Raw genomic sequence first — 15,325 nt, 5'->3', positions numbered from 1 at the left:
GCGAGGGCGCTAGGTTATGAACTAGGTGGTATGGGGAAATACAGCAATTAAAGTTGAACGTTAATTGGAGTGGCAGCAGGCGTGAAATGAAGATAAGTACTTTATTTTCTCTTGGTTTTGTTCCGTTTTAATCAGCAAAGTTGCTGCTGTGTTAAAGGCGCTGTTAGCAAAGAATCTGTTCAGGTACATATATGTACAGTTCAAAATCGTTCTGTAAATGGAGTAAATATCTAATTTGTCAACATAGATAGGTGCTAATATAATATAGGTGCTAATATAAAGGTGTAGTTTGTAGTCCGGAAAATACGGGTATATTTAAAAACTACACTCAATCATCAGTCATGGTCAAATTGATTGACGACATAGTTAAATGTTAGTCTGACAGCCTGAACACTGGTACGCAGCCACATTTAGGTTTCAACATTCCATGAAAACATTCCCCTCATAATTCACGAAGCAAATTAGAGGTAGTAGCTGCAGCGCCGTGTATGTATGCGAGCACGCGTGTACGAGACGTTGTGTTCCATTTTGATAAAGTCACTGAAAGAAGCAGGAGTAGCTTCACCTCACGCCACCTAATCCTAAACACGGCAGCTCAGCAATAGTCTACGTGACATATGGTCAGGCGTCACCACACTGAGCTGTGTTCTGGGAGTCGCGCAGTCGTGACTCATATTCAAAACAAACCCCTTGATGCACCACAAATGTGCAACAGCGAGCCTTCACTCTGCTCAGCCGTTGCGGATTTGATCTTGTGTGTAGCCTGCAGTTCCAACTCATTCTGATCCTGCAGTGGTTTGCCGCTTCCCAGTCCTCAGCACCGTTGTAGATGTCATATCTGCATATTTACAGAGACACTGCCATGGTGTCATGCCATCTGTAATCTTTTTACCCAGCGTGAAATAGGCCAAGACGGCCTGTCTTGCTCCCTCGCTGTCTATGTCTCACTCTTACCATCCCGGGCTGCCCTGCTTGTATCACCTGATACACTTGCGTGAGAGACAATGATTCTTAAAGTTGACGAAAGCCGTGATTCTCAACTGGTGGGTCGTAACCCAAAAGTGGGTCACGGGCCTATTAAGCGGTACCGACATACGGCGTTTCGAAGAGGATGATGTCACAAGAAAGCACTTTCAGTTACTGCTGTATTTACTATTATTCATTGGCTAGTATAAATATTTATGGCCTAGTAGTAATCTAGACCAGTGATGGGCAAATGAATACACTTCATGCACTTTAAACGAAATGTCAACGGTTCGTACGAAGAAAATAATTGTCGTCGCTGGTATTTCTGTACTTTTTCAACCACTTTCAACACAGCTCATATAATACCATTTTCTGTTCCATCTTGAACAAAGCAAGGTCCATAAAGGCTTCCCCATGAGGCTCCCTCATGAACAAAAGTCTTACCTCTGCCAAGGGCGAAAGGTATTGTTTGTTGGTTTATTAGCAGGAAAACCTTCCGACTGAAACTTTGCAGCATGTTTGCATATCGTCGCTGTCATGTGAAAAACACTTACCTCCATTTTTTCTTATTTTTACATGAATCATGTTTCCGCACATCACAGTAAAGTGAAAAATAAAAAAGTTTCCAAAATCGGAGATAAGTGTTTTTCACAGGACAGCTCCGATATGCAAAAACAAAACAAAACAAGAAACTTAAAAGATAGAAATGCAGACAGAAGTTTAGTTACCCCTTTTTGCATCACATTTGATCCCAACAACAGATTACAACATATCTGCCTGTCTGTGTATTTTTTATAGTCTTACATCATAATTCTGGTTACTTTGGAACCTTGCTCACAAAAAATATACGGCTCTGTCATGTTATGTTATCATCTGGAAAAAATGCAGTGATTTGTGTTTTTGTTTGTGTAATTATTTTGATTGTAATGACATGATTTAATGTTGCACCAAGATCACTAAGTGTCTATTATGTTTGTGTGTGGCTCTATGTTGAAAGCAATTCGTTGCATTCATCTACTGCCACGGTCTTGTCAGAGTGTACACTGCAGACTGAAGCAATTTCATCTTGTTTTTTCAGCAATTTTGGAAGCGACGTCCAGTTCTTAGTGATGTCACTGTTGTGCCATATTTTCTTCACTTGATGATGACTGTCTCCGCTGTGTTCCAAGGTAAGTTTTATTCCTTGGAAAGTCTTTTGAATTATATATAATGTGGATACAAGCAAAAAAAAATCACGCACACACAATTCAATCCAAAACAACGAAATGTTTTATCAGTGTATTTTTTTTTATAGTCTTTTAACCCTATTGTGTGAGCCACATTTTGCGTAAAAGAAAACGACAGATGAAGAAGGCCTTATAAAGAATGCATTAAAGAACAGAACATAGCTGACTGACATCCCACGAGACAAGTTTAACATGTGGGGCTTTCTCTGAGAGGACTTATGATCCTTTCATTTGTTTTTGGTGCCATGTTTTTTTTGTTTTTTTTTTAATTATTACCAGAGAGGAGACACAAGTGGAGCTGATTCAGGGCTTTTTATAAATAACTCAAACTGGGTGTGAAGGCACAACAGTGCAGCTGAAGCTTCCTGCAGGCCGCATCACAACCGTGCAAAAGTGTTGGAATCTGCTGCACTCTTGTGGACGATATAGTGATGTACTGGCCAGATGGACCAGTATAAAGTACTAATTGCTTCTCATGGTAGTTTTTGCTGGAATGGTAATGTGTCATCAAATACACATTGTAGCTTTAATTGCCAGCATTTGCCATCCTAAGTCGACATAAAACACAAAGTGGAAACTGTGGTGTATAATAGTGCAGTGTCTAAAGGCTAAAGGACAACAACAGGCTATGCTAATGTTAGCAAGTGTTACATTTTGTCATTTGTGGGCTTCAAACAAAAAATGACCTGTAATGGTTGCAACCCCAACTGAGAAGATACGAAATAAAGTACCTGGTGTAACCTGTCTTTGCCAGTGGAAATGTGTCAAGAGTGAAAATCTTGAAGCTGTCAACTGGACACATTATGGTTGTCTCCAGCCATGCCTTTCTTGTTATCGTGGTAAAAGTGCGACATAAATTGTCTCGGCAGTCTTGAAGGTCTCGAATACACACAAAGTGCAAATCACCCGTCTCTTCCACTCCGACTTGATTTGTATGCTAAACAAGTAAAGCCGCGCATCATAGTTCTTGCCATTTGCTCCACTTGACGCATCATCTTGTCCCGGCAGAGCTCAATTGATATGACGGGAAGAGCTATGACAGGCCAGGGGGGCACAGCAGGACAGAGGGACGCTGCAATGTGCAATAAAAGTGTCATTTTTCACCTCCTCTATAAACAGCTCGTAACGTTGAGATGAGCCATTGCCTATTATGGGCTCCATCCAGCCGGTGACATCAGTAAACAGAGCAGGCGAGCTCTACATGAGCGACAGCCGAACCAATGAGGAGCGCCTTGTCTGGAGTCTGGACTAGCTCGGCCCTTCGTAACCCAGGTAGACAACGCGCTTGTTATGGTTGAGCCTGGGAACAGACGACGCTCGGACACTTATCAAGCTGCCTTGCGAGGCACAAACGTTGGGTTCGGGCCCGGGAACGTTGGATCATGAATATTACAGAGGTTATGGGGTTATGGGACAGCTTTATTACTTTGACAAACACCATTTCTCCGCGGGGGCTTAGGTGGGAGGACAAGACAGCCGTATGCCTGTCTTGATTGCTGCGCAAAGAGAGGCTGCTGAACTCCTTACTCCTCTGTGTGACTTTTGATTCACCCTTCCGAGTGTGCATCTTCACCAAATGAGCGTTCATCTTCGGAGCCCACGGTTCAGCCAGCAGTCACATGTCCTGATTGGAGTGGGGGTGAAAGGCTGCAGGAAGTTGGGGGGGGAAATATTGTGACTCGGATGACATACTTTAGGGCCTTTTTCTGCTATTCACTGACATTTATAAGGGGATGAGTCAAAGACATTGCCAAATTGCAGTTTTGTTTGTATATATATATATATATATAGTGTGTGTGTGTGTGTGTGTGTACAGACAAGAGTATGGCCAATTTTGGTCACTGAACTACAAAAATAATACAAATATTTTTCCAAAATGATCATGATGATTCCTACTATGTGTAAACACAACTTTACCGCTTTTGATCATTTTTAGCTGAAAGACACTCATCTTACAAATAAACATTCATTTTAACTCAACATTTTGGCCAGGTAATGCATACATTCGGGCTGCATGTATTGCATGATATACTTATCAAAGATTGTCTTTATTTGCTACAGGTCCACTTTTTGTGACTATGTTGAGCTTCTCACAGTTCACTATCTTTGCCTCTTGTTTGCTAACCGTGAGAACCAAATAATAGAACAAATCTCAGTTCAGTTCTGGAGCATCTCTAACTGCAACCACAATAATACACATTAAATTTATATCTATCAGTGCATGTTTGCATTATTGGAACAGTACAACTCTTGTATTTAGACATCACCAGATTGTGCAGCACAGTGAAAGGCACACACACGCCCTCTTGTGGCCAATAGGAACTCTGCAATGTAAACACAGCACCGTGCTTCCGCAACGCAGTTGCTTCCAAGTCAACTCTTGTCCATCTATGATTACAGACTCACAGTTTCCTGGATGAGTACGGTACGTATATACTTGAAGTGCATGATGATTATTTTCAGGGGAATAAGAGTTTGTTCTGGTGAACTTGTAAAGTACATTTAGGGTTAGGTCAATCACCACGCATAATGGTTATGTGTGGATTGTCCATTGGGTGGCACTGCAAAGTTTCCAACAATGAAGTGCCTTTTTTTTTTTTTTTTTTTTTTTTTGAGCTGTTAAAACAAGAGAACAGCTTCACTGGCTGCAAAAGTGAAGGTCGCTAATGTCCTCCGTCCTGCTGTTAGGAGAACAGAATGATGGATTCAACCGGCCTGCTTGCCAAATTCACAATTCTGTTCCACATTGCGAGTGCATCAAATCTGACGTATCGTTTTAACTGCTTTTCAACTCAACCTTTTTCCATTGTGCTTGAACGTTGGATCCACCTCGTTCCATTCCTCAGCCCTTTGCTCATTTGATGCTGAACTGACATCATGCCCAATATAATGGATGAGAGGACAATGAAATGTTTCTTTCTTTCTTTCTGACTTTTTTTTTTTGAATAAGAAAGAGAAACCTTTGGGGACAATGATGTATCCAATGAATATGACATTTGATAAAATGCATCTTGGCTGGCATGCCTCGTTGAAAATACAGACAGATTTTGTGAGTGGCAGGGAAGATGACATCATCGCATCTGAGATGAATTACAAAAACAGTTTGGGAGGTAGCTTGAGTGATTTATCATCACTGATGATTTGTGCTTATTGGATGCAATGCGTGTATTGTTCCCCCATTTATATTACTGCGGTGTATACAATACAACATGATTAAAGGGGGCGTACTAACTAAGGAAAATTGACTTTTTAAATGGCTTGTAATGAAATACCGGTAGTTGCTCTCTGGAGTGCCTGCTTTCCCATCAAGTATGAAAATACACAAACAAGTCCACTGAAAAACATGCTGTGCATCATTTACTCAATTTTATTTCAGCAAGTGGTTGCACGAAATAAAATCATCTAAATCCAGGCTATACATCTACTTTAAAAATGGATCGGGATACAGATATTTTGTGCAACCGCTTCACAAAATATAATTGAGTAAATTCAACCATCATTCTTTTTTGTTTTTTGTTTTTTTGAAAACCACACCCCATTGAATGCGTAACCTGCTGCTAAAAAACAAGCAACAAAACTAGAGGAGGAAGAGTTTCCTGTATTCATTGTCTTAGCATGTGGCTGTTGGCCACGGTTAAGAGACACATACTGTAAGTGGAAACTGCAGATTTATGATAATGAACGAGCAGCAGCCAAATGGAACCCTGGCTGACCTGACCAACGTATATGATCTGTATTTGCCAGTGGAAAAAAATGATTGGCAAATAGAGAGTGTCTTTTGACCTCTTAAGTGACAATGTTGCCATTATAAAACCAAGCTGAATAATAATGATCGCTATTTCATTAACAGATGCTCTTGTAAGTGTCAAGTGTTGAGAAAACGTTGAACCACCCTCCAGACTAACAGGGGCTCCCCCGCATGATCACACTGGGTGGCAGGGCTTTGGCACGCCACTGGAAAGCATTACTTCTTCATGGTGTTAATGGACTTACTTAAGTCCTGGGCCTTGACTGGTGTTTTCCACTGAATTAAAGTGTCAGGGCCCACAAATCAGCGGAGATGACTGTAGGGCCTTGAGGGTTGTGTGTCCTTTCTTAATGGTTTGTTCAATGGACGCATGAAACTGGAGCCTTTAAACTGACCCGGTGCTACTGAGGCCCAGTTTATACTTCCGTTTACTTCAACATGGAAGCCATCACTGGCTCACAACGCGCCGCCACACATCCTTCTATGACAGCCATCTTCCAGCCAACCCACAAATTAGGATTCCGTGCACATGTTATACCTATTTCCTGACCGCAGATTAGTTTTGCTTGTGTACGCTATACAATACTTATTTGTGGCCACAACTGAGTATTTTGTGGCAACAGATTAGCATTGTGATCTCATTTTATATCTTTATTGCGGCCACAATTTGTTTTTTCCCCATGTCATGTCTCAATGAATATGAAAAAAATGCAAGCATAATTAACTTGAAAATAATTATAAAAGCAAACAATTCCCACTCAAAATGTATAATAGAGAAACTCTCGACGTGAGGTAATCAGCCTTACTTTTTCCATTTTCAATAAAATGACTAAAATCGAGTCATCGCAACTTGTCTCACAACGTTACATTTAAAAGTAGCTTGTACTTTATCGGCAGTACAGCTCCACTTATTAAAGAATTTTTTTTCAAGTTAAAAAAATTTACCCACATATACATAACACGAATGCACACATATACACGTGTACACATTCACATGTACTGTATATACACATTTATTTACACGTGTGTGTGTGTATATATATATATATATATATGTATATATATATATATATATATACATATGAATATATACACTTGTATACAGCACATACATACACATACTGTACATACATATCCACACTCACACATGCAGAAATACAGAAACATTCACACACATGCATCCACACACCTACACCTCCTCCTCCTCTTCCCCTTGTAGAATTTTGGCAAAACTGTCACATTTACTAAATGAATTGAGTAATCGAAAAATCCCTCGGCATCCGCGTTACCAAAGAATTTCCATATTACAGCATGCGATACTCCCTGTTCACAGGGCTCCAACGTAGCCAAGCAGCCCCGTAATTGGATAGCCAAAGGGATTCTGCTGCAGCAGATGCAGCTCAGTGGTGGAAGATGTGATCACCGCTGAATGTCCCCTGCCTCTTTCTTTTTTTTTAATTTGTGCTCATTAGGGCAGCACATAACTCAGTACTCCATTATCACTTCGGCAAAGAGGCGCTGGAGGCTGGCAACTAATGCAACTGCTCGAAGTTCCTTGCTGTTAATCAACAGTTACAGCTTTAAACGTTTTTGTTCCAAATAGGCAACGCCTACTGGCAGGAACATTAGGAACATATTGATAATAATGAAGACAGGAGAGAATATCAAAAGTGTTTATGGGGTTTTAATGTGCGATGCCGATTCCCTACCCAGACATAACTTTTAAGAATGACATAGTATGGAAAATGTTGTTTTTGTTTGTGTACAGTTGTGACTCTGGATAACCTATCCTAAGCCTAAATGTGAAATTTAACATACTCTACATTTAAATCTTGGTTATAATCTGCCCAGTTCTAAATGTGTGTGAGTGCAACCCACTTTTGTTTAACAGTATACACTATTAAAAATATTATTCCAGTTAATATCTAAAGAAAAACAACAGAAAGACAGTATTTGTAACTCCCCATGTTGCTTGCACTGGCCCCATGCTGCATGCTAATTAACCAGTTGGTCTAGGCCCAGCAAGAATGGAGGACCACACACATGTCTGCCTTGACCTTCTGCAGAGGCAGGGACTCATGAATACATGCTTTGCGATGGCTGCCAATACATCTGGATGGCCTAGAGATGTAAAAGACGGAAAGCTGGATGCAGAGATCATGGCTTTTAAAGCATAAGGAAAAACACCTTTTGATATGAAGTTTAACTCCCAATTCAGTCTTTTTAAGGCCCATTTGGAATTGCTTCAGTTAAAAACATTTTTTTAAGACCACCTGAATCCCCTTTTGACGGCTCTCCAATTCTCAAACTTTCACCAAAATTTGCATCACCAATTTGTTTGTCCATGTGAAATGTAGTAAGCAAAACAGGAAGAAAAGACCAGTGCATCAGATTTTAGAACCTTGTGAACACTTTGGAACTCTCACACTGCATTGTTAAACACACAAAAACAGTCCTTTTGTATGTGTATGAGAAATTACGCACCACTAAAATATCGACCAAAAGACATTTATTAACATTCCTGAGACAATCCATGTCAAATGCTTTGATGTTGATGAAGTTACCGATGATTAACTTTGTAGGGAAATAGAGCAAGTGCCTGTGGAAAAATATTTAGGAAACCAACAACAAACGTAGCATGTCTTACAATAAAATGAAAAAAGGAAAGCGAGTTAGAGGAAAACAACTTGGAGGAGGCCAACCCAACAAAAAGCCAGGCAACTGTGTCTTTCCTGGATCTAAACACAGCGACAGAGCAACATGAAAAACTTGATTGGCGACCCATGTCCCAACTGGGGTACAAGTGTTAAACGATGATGTAAAATTACATCTGATCTCACATGCTTCCACATGCTTTAAAAAAAAAAAAATGAACTTGTCCTACAGTTCTTTTCCAATTACAAAATGTAAACCACAAACTAGACAGATGGGTGAAAGTCAATTGCCAGTATTTGAGACGTTTCATCATTTTGAGTGTGGGCGGTGCATGACGGTGAAGTTTGATGACTGGCTATAAAAGACAAAGCCCCAATAACTCAACTCTACAATGTTGAAGCTTGAGCCAAACATATTGTGTCTGATGAAGGTCCCACAGATGTAGTCCATTCGACTGTTGCTTCAAAACCAATGATGCAAACAAAAGCCGATTTCGGGTATCGGGTAACCCGTTGTTGTGATTTAAAATTGTTGTTTTTTTTAACAATGATACTCGCAGAGGTGAGCATTTTACTAAAGTTTTTATCGGTCCGCCATTCATAATCAGTCAGCGTCCTGGGTACCCGTCCGTCATCCGTCAATCCGTCTTTTTTTTCAAGCCGAACCAAACTCTGATCGTCTGTCAGTACGTCCGTCATGCAATTTTAACCGTGCTATTCAACGTTATTCCACTTTTTATATGATCACAACCCCCCTCAACCATCTAGCCCTGTTGTGTTATTGTTCATTCTGTGGCAGTAAAAAGCCATGTGAGAAAACGAGACGCCTTTCCCGACACAACTACAGGCTATTTTAATCTATTGAATCAAAGGGAAGGCAATATCGGAGCATAAGCACAGGCTGCACGCACACAGAAGCATGCACACACACACTCACACACAAAGGTCCCCGGATTATTTTGGCAAACGTTGAGTTTATTATTTCGTTTTATGGGGCTGGGAGGTGGGAGTGGGGCTTGTTTTGTGATACGGCGGCTCTGTTTGTGACTTTGTGAGAAAGGAAGCTCCGGCAAGATCAATACATCCTCTTCGTAGATTTCCAGCGGTGTGTGACGTGCGTGTGGGGAAATGAGCCTGGCCGAGGATACTTTGCTTGTTATGGATTTGACATGAACTTGGCCCTCCGCCCCTCACAATGTGATGAATGTATTATTTAATCTTCCTGTCTTTGTTAACCTCCTTTTGGCAGCAGACGCAGCGATTCTCTCGCTGTGAGTGGATGAAACAACATCTCCAGTTTGACCTTTAGATTCTGATGAAGTATAATAATAGCCATTAAATAAAATAGAAGCTCTCCCTTCTCACTACTGGAAATGGTGTTTGTATTTTATGTGCGCGTGGATCACCTGGACAACACTGATTTTAAATTAACACATATGGGGTGCAGCGTCACTTGGAAAGCTGCTACAATGAAGACCCGGACAGGGTCGCAGGAAGTGTAAGCGAGTCCCCCGTAGTTCTGCTTTTTTTGCAGTGTACTCTCATGAGAGATTAAAATGTTGCAATCATGAGCTCAAGATAACACAAGTGTGACTTTGCTCCAAAAAGCGAGTTCAACTGCAACACACACTGCAAACAATGGTGAACAGGTGCGAAAACACTGCAGTATATTGTACAGTGGAGGGATGTCAGAGTCTTCTCTGACGGCTTAAACATCAGAAGCGCCGATCAATATTTACAATATAAATTCCGATATTTGCTTCGTGAAATTGTAATAACTTATTCCAAACAGTGTATTCTCTTCATTCCGGTGCGTTGCTCATTGGTTGCGCCAATTGCAGTACTGTGTGTTGATGTGTCGAATCATATTTCAGCGTCCACGTGCTGCCATGTAAATCTAATCAGCCCAGGGCCTTCAAAGTCACTAGTGCTGGCTGTTCTAATGTGTCTCCCAATTCATTCGCCACAATAAAAAAAGATAAGGAGAATAGATTGCAACTGAAATGTAGTCACTAGATAAGCTAACAGCTAGCCTAGCCTTCTTCCATTTCGAAAGACAGCTGGAAAAGACACAAGGGAAAGTCAGTGGAGATCAGGTGAAACTAATGAGACAATGAACAGTCGAGACAGGGTCAGAGACGGGAATAAAAATATAATAAAACCAAGAAATGATAAACAAAGTCAGTGGGCTCAGAAGTCGAAAAGTAGAAAATCACTGGACTCAACACAACTTCCCTAAAATGCGATCTTTTAACAACGTTTTAATGCAGTTGGGCGGTTCAGACATATATTTTTGCAATTCATTCATAAAACCACAAGTCCCTTTTTTTAAAACAACCTCTAATAAGCATTGCAATTTTCTTCAAGGGGCCAAGAAAAAACATCTATGGAAAAAAGGCGTCTTTGTGTGTTGAGCTTGTGATTACATTTTTCCGTCTTGGTTAGGTTAATGCAACATATCATATCATTTTTCTTCATCCCCATACTTTTCCCTGATTGTCTTCTGGTTAGTGCCTTATATTAATGTACCCCGAAGGAATTCTAATGATTTTGCAAGGTTTCACCCCATTGTTTATAGCTCAAAAGCAAAAAAGGTATTTTGGTTGAGTCAGTCATATTTTGGTTGAGGCCACAAGAGGAAAATATTTTACATGGCAGTCAGTGGAACTTTGCATTATGCATAAATTGACAAGTCTATTGCCTGAAAGTCAAATGTTAGTTGTTGTTGTTGTTTTTTTTCCAAAAAGCAAACAAAGTGTGTTCCCAATTTACCTTGTAGTTGTGTGTACGTGTTTTTGTGTGGGTGTGTGTGCGGGAAGGAGTCTGCCTAAAAATAAACGTCTTGCCAGCGGCCTCAGACAATGACAATATTCTTTGCAGTTGAGAGACGTCAGAGCTTTTGGGCAGGTGCCAGTTTGACATCCTTAAATCTCGGTCATCTTTGGGTCAGAGACATTTCATTGGACACAGAATTGAATTGATGAGTTTTCAGCCAATAAATGTACACATGACTACTTCGGAAACCAATGGGACATTTGAGGTTTGACGCGTCTTCAACAGCTGTATTAACAAGTACAGTTTCGCATTGCGTTTTAGTGGCGTTCAAACACAATGTGTTTTTCTTGTAAAGCCAACCATTTTTTATACCAAGGACCACAGTGAAAAAAAATAAAAGTACTTTTTCCTCGAAAAAAAAAGACCTAACTGGTCGCAAGCTTAGGTTTCCGTTGGGAATTTTGACATTCACTCATCGGAATTATGACTTCAATGCCAATCCAGGGTGTAGTCAGCATTTTGCTCCGTGTCTCTGACCTGGAGAAGTATAGATATCGTATATTTTTGGGTATGATTGTGCATTTATTTTTCTACATTTTTTTTTTTTCATTTATGTAACTTGACAACTTTGTGTGTGTAATTTTTGGCAAATGTTCTCTCGCGGTATAACATTATATGCTTGACTTTATTCCTTCTTGTCATTCTTTTTCTCTCCAGAACATATTTTCTTGGAATATCACAGCTTAATTTTCATATGTATATGACTTACTTGTCATTTCTGGCAATTTTCCTCTACAAAATACTTAATAAAAAAATATAAATGTATATAAATAATAAAATATATAAATAATAAATGAAATAAATAAATAAAAACTGTATTACAACTCCACTTTTGATCTTGATATGTTTTTTTTTTTCAAATGCCATATAATCAATGCAATCCGCTAACACCTTTTGGTAAAAGTAATATTAGAAAGATTCTGTTGTTTAATTAAAAAAAAAGACCAGTGCTTTTTTTTTTTCTTCAACTTCTTTCTTGGCAGCCTAAAAAGCCTCGATAAGCATCAAGGGGCTGTTTGCAGCACTTACACTCATTTCTTCAAAACAAAAAAATACCATAAACGGATTATTTCTTATGGCTGCATTAATACTCTTCTTTGCCCAAACACTTACCAGAACAAAAATGTAAATGTAAATGTATATTTTTGCTCACAAGAGGCAGTGATGTAATGAATGTAAAACTGGTCCAAGGACTAGTCCTTGACTAAAAGCAACATTCTGGTTTTAGGCCTGACATAACAGTAAGACAAGAAATGAAGGGTAGAGTTGGATTTGAAAACCACTTGCGAGGTGAACATAACAAAATCCATGTGCCTGTTCATTGAGTATCGACCTCTTAAAACTGCAGTTGCCCCGACACTGCTGGAGACAATAGACCACAAACCGAGCCAGGAAGCTCAGGCCCTCCGATGATTTACTGCTTTCCCTCCTCACTTACAGAACAAACCTTTGACAAATCCACTCAACTGACTTAAATCGAAATAATGACACATTTCTTTCTTTACAAGGTTGTCCAAATTAAAAAGCATTAGGAGGGAAAATTGAGCAATGCCCACGGGCCAAGATCTGTTCTACACATTTCTGGGAAGGAAGTGAATGTCAATACATATGTTTCTGGTTCTTTCTGCCCTCAATGATCCATTATATGACAGTGGATCTGGAAGCTAGAGTTGAGCGGTCTCCAATGTCCCATCATGCACATGCCTCAACAGCATGCCCCCATCTGGCCAGAATACTGGAGGTTTGGAGTTATACTCAGACTCAGTGTTGGAGATGACTTAATAAAGAAGCCCCCAAAACCCATCTTGTACAAAGGTTATTATAGTTAATGAAAAGTAGCAAAATAACTCAAACTAAAATTGAAAAAAAACCCAACAGTTTTGTGAATGGGCTAAAGTGAAACAGAAAATGCTTTTAGAAAATAAAAAGTAACTGAATGTAGAAAACTAACTATGATTATTGCGAAAATGTCCTTTTCAATTAATATCATACATAAACTGTCATGGTTAATTTTAAATGTAGTCATTTCAGTTTAGAACGCGTCAAACAGTCATTTGAGAATTGTCGTTTACTTGACTTTTTTACGCAATACCTGATGATTTTTTTTTATCTTATACCCAACAAATACGCTATACATTAAAAAAGTTAAACAAATACTAAAACTGATTAAAAAAAAAAGTTAACTAAAATGAAGTATTTAAAAAAACATACAAACTAACAAACCAGCTCTAAAACACATTAAAACTAACTGAATTTAAAATATAGGGTCAGGCAAAATGATCTGACACATTTGTGGGTTAAATACAAGGCAAATAAAGTAAAGAAACAAAAAAGTGTTTTTATTTTCGAAAAGTACATATCATGCCATTCTGTTTCATTGTTTTAAAAATGTAAAAACATTTTCTGGAGTTCTGGCAGTGCGAGGTCGGCCGGTTGATTTTCGTTTCATTGCAGATCCAGTAGCTCTCCAGTAACAAGATCGTGTTTCGAGCTGGTACGGGATCATGTCTACCAAGATTGAAGTGCAAACGGAACGCTCGTTGTGTTGCAGTTGCAGATTCAACTGAAAAAGAAATGAAAAACAATGGCATTATAAAGAAACAAAGCAAAATGGCATTATATGAAAAAATTGCATTATATGTACTTTTCGAAAATAAAAAACACTTTTGTTTCTTTACTTCATTTGCCTTTTATTTAACCTACACGTGCCATATCATTTTGCCTGACCCTGTACAAAGCTGTGTAATGAAAAATCCCAAGTTATTATAACTCTGTCTAGTACAATAATTTTTTTCAGCCTATCTATCTACATGTAAGCCCACCAACTTTTTACCACATACTGACTTGAGAATGTTTTGTTGAGTTTTGCGCTATCCTCTGCAGGGCTGGTTCGCCATGGCCCCCCCATGAGTCCCCCGGGGAGTTTGAGATTAACTAGAATGTGATGAGATGGTGACAAATATCCAACACTCCCTCACATTGATGATCCGGTAAGCAAACCGCAACGGAGAAGAGGAGGACTCCGATTGGGCCGGAAAACCAAACAAAACAAAAAAAGAGGAGACTCAGTCAGGAAGCAAGATATCCATTTCATGGCCCCGTCTGTTTAGCTGCCACCTGTTAGACATGATCATTACCACGGTGCAAGGGGCGTAGGGGGCTCAGCCGGCCACATTTATATCAACAAGCCGGAATAAAACTGTCTAATTATCCCCCATGGCCCCCGTGTTTGGCCCTCGCAACTCTTCTCGTGAGCTGGTACCATTTGCCGGCCGGGCTTGTGGCCAACTTGTGCAGGCTGGCATGTTAAAGCCCATCCTAATGACAGCTCTCTTTCACTGTCAGATTGTTGTAAAATGCTTTGGGCAGCTTATGCACATTATGCCGAATTAGTCCAAGTCTATGGAAGGTCAAGAATTTGCAACTGGCAATCGTAAATACAAAAATGAAAAAGTTGAAGTGGAAATGTTTATTTGTTGTTGTTTTTTTTAGCCAACACAAAATAAAATAATTTTTTTCAGAGTTAGATTTTAGTCCCATATCAAAAATACGAAATTTACATGGGATACAGTACTGGGTTGAATTTGAATGTTTAATTGGTTGTGTTTACATGATCTGGAACTTTGGTAACAACCTACAGTAAAAGGTACGCTAACTTGTTAACTGCCACAATCAGTGAGCAAAGACGCTGTAAAATGGTTGAAAGATGATTGAAAAGAACTAATAATTGTGTTCCGTGTGGACATGAATGAGCCAAAAACAACATAACCGAACAGACGAACCATATTAAAAGGATATCTTCCAGGTCAAACTAAGCATGGAACTGATTACTCGATCGCTGTTTGTGCAGCTAACAAGGACTGTGAACAAGCTAACTTATTTTTATTAACAGAGCT

The 15,325-nt window shown here is 39.5% G+C and overlaps 1 long non-coding RNA gene across 2 annotated transcripts in view; it reads left to right on the top strand.

Moving 5' to 3' along the window:
- The first annotated feature begins 204 nt into the window (after positions 1-204).
- Positions 205-15,325, top strand: part of LOC147128078 (uncharacterized) — a 56,706-nt gene continuing 41,585 nt past the window's right edge. Inside the window, exons 1-2 of one of the 2 annotated variants that reach the window (XR_015084011.1) lie at positions 205-1,428; positions 2,045-2,135. This is a non-coding gene — a long non-coding RNA (uncharacterized LOC147128078). The remainder of the gene's footprint in view (positions 1,429-2,044; positions 2,136-15,325) is intronic. The other variant, XR_015084010.1, reaches the window with a different exon arrangement.

Source organism: Filicampus tigris, chromosome 20 (genome assembly GCF_054856515.1).
Source record: "Filicampus tigris isolate MCC_2025a chromosome 20, RoL_Ftig_1.0, whole genome shotgun sequence".
NCBI classification, from domain to species: Eukaryota; Metazoa; Chordata; class Actinopteri; order Syngnathiformes; family Syngnathidae; genus Filicampus; species Filicampus tigris.
Note: the sequence above shows the minus strand (reverse complement) of the source record. Positions and strands in the feature narration are given on the sequence as shown.